The 2,500-nt window shown below is 44.3% G+C and overlaps 1 long non-coding RNA gene across 1 annotated transcript in view; it reads right to left on the bottom strand.

Moving 5' to 3' along the window:
- LOC118217414 overlaps positions 1–2,500 on the bottom strand; it is a 13,397-nt gene that overhangs the window by 10,528 nt on the left and 369 nt on the right. The window lies entirely within an intron of this gene.

Raw genomic sequence — 2,500 nt, 5'->3', positions numbered from 1 at the left:
TACCCAGAATGCAACAACATGCTCGCTCTTAAACGCTTCTCGTTGTCAGAGATACGCATGAGAAGCGGGCGAGTGCTACACAGCTGTAACCTCGTGCAAATTATTCCGACGGGGCGTAGAGCACGGGCTGGTGTTCGGACCCCAGGGTCAGAGTTTCGATTTGATGGCAGCACCAAGGTCAGTGGCAGTTAAAAGCGTGATCTGAAGCGGGCACCGCGAGTCGCCAACGCGCTGGCACACCCACTCCACTCATTCTGCTCCAGGCTGCAGGTCTGAAACGGTGCAGAGATGAACCCTTTAAGGCATGAGGTCACAAATACGTGACTGGAATGTTCTTAACTGAACATTCTACTGCTGATGTAACAATCAGTACTGGCACTTGAAATCAATGGAGTTCTAGAACACTGACTTAGAATTTAGGGGGGGGAAAACATTCCAAAAAACCTGCACTTCAAAGGGTTTTTTTAAATGCAATTGTGGTGCACTAAACCCACCTCCCTTCTTCTCTCCATTTAGTTCTCTTTCTCTGTCTTTTATTAAACATTCTTTACAGTTCCCTGTATTATGCATGTGCTAATTTAGGATCATATTCATTAGTTATGTTAGTAAAAATACACACGTATGTATAAAATATCAACTCACACATTTTATCTCCAACAGTATTATAAATAAAATGTTATATTTCTTTACCACTAATGTCATCAGACTTTGCCATTGCGCACTGTATAATTATTGTGCTCTATAACTCCCAATATCATAAAAGTCCTTCCCACAACTCCCCTCTACAATTTTTCCTTGTTCTTTCTTTCTGTGATCTTTCCTTTCCCTCTCCTCAATTTTCCTCAACTTCTCTCCCATTGCTTTTACCCTCCATTTCTCCTTTCCACTTATTTCTCTCTGTCCATCTCTCCCTTTCTCTCCCTCTCCCCCTCCCTCTCTCTCCCCACCACTCTCTCAAATATTTTATTTATTTTTATAAATTGTGTGCCCAATGTGGGACTGTACATATCTAGTTCCCACCCTAATTTGGAATGTCCAATATTCCACAGCAGCTGTATTCATGCGCGAGCTGCACTGCCAATTCAGCAGTGGATATACATCCATGGTTCTCCTCCGAAACACCAGGTGTCACCAGTTGCTTCTTTTCACACAGCAGACTACAGTTAGGCGCACACAAAGGAAAGTCAGAGGAAGACCTTTCATACGTGCCTTTCGCATGCAGTACGCAGGTGCCAGACTGGCCAGCAGGGGTCGCTGGATAGTGATGAACATAAGTCACTGACTGAACTCTCACTCACCCTGGGAGACGCAATCGCCAATTGCACATCGCCCTCTAAAGTCCCGCCACAGTGCTTGGTCTACATCAGGGGCCCTGGAGCATTGAGCACTGAGTGAGTCCTATGGCTTGACAAATACAGCTTCATAAATACACTTAAACGTGACACATTGAGCTCACGCTCATTGATTATAAATGGGCCTTCTGTGCCTTCTTGGTGACACCGCACTTTTGTACTCCTGAGACTAACGCAGACGTTCTGCCCTTCTGGATGTCACTCTGGATAAGAGCGTCTGCTAAGTGATAGTAATTGTAATGTAAAATACAGAGCCAGAGGTCAGAGAACAAGAAATCAGCAGCTTCTTATCAAAACACTCCCATCCCTTAAGTGTTCCACTGCTGCATCTATCAGTGTGCGCAGCCCTAAATGTTCTCTAAATCACTGTGGAACTATAACTCTTTACAAGGAAGGTTTTGTTTGTAGATCCCAAAAGTTGTACGCCCATTGAGATTCCAGACTACCTTTTCTTCAATTCATGTTTTAATTAATCGTTTTATTTTAAAGGAAAATTAAATAGGCAAATCTAATCTGAGGGAAAATGGTAGCAGTTAAAATGCATTCATTTTTCCCTTACTTAATAAGGGCGGCCCACTGAGACAGACATTGTCTTTTATAGTGGGGGACTCACACGGAACAATCATGACAAGCAAATTAAAAAAAGCTATATCCAAAAACAAATTTTTTAAAATGTTGTGTTGAGCCTAAATGGCAAATTTGGGAAGCTACTCTGTGAAACCCCTTGGGTGGGTACTCCTGCTGTCTCAGTCTCCCATTTATACCCAAGCAAAGGATGCTGGATGTCTCTTCCGCTCCTTACAGCTGCCCCCATTGCCCTGTTTGAGCTTCCCAATGCTCCCCCCCTCCCCTCCAGATCCACTGGGACACGAAGCCCTCCTGCTCGGCCCCCTTGCCCTTGCCCGCCTGTGACACTGGGCGTGTGAAGCACACAGAGTAAACCCTGAAGATTAAACGCTGCGTTAAATGTCCTATATTATTTCCACTTTATTTTTTGTTGCTATTCGTCTTTGTGTTTAACATTGAGAGGCACACTCTGTCATTCAAACACATGTAAAGGTTTGTGGGACATGAGGCAATTACACAAGACCTGCCCACACACACACACACACACAGACGCACGCATACACACACATGCACACACACGC

The sequence above is a fragment of the Anguilla anguilla genome, chromosome 17 (genome assembly GCF_013347855.1).
Source record: "Anguilla anguilla isolate fAngAng1 chromosome 17, fAngAng1.pri, whole genome shotgun sequence".
NCBI lineage: Eukaryota > Metazoa > Chordata > Actinopteri > Anguilliformes > Anguillidae > Anguilla > Anguilla anguilla.
Note: the sequence above shows the minus strand (reverse complement) of the source record. Positions and strands in the feature narration are given on the sequence as shown.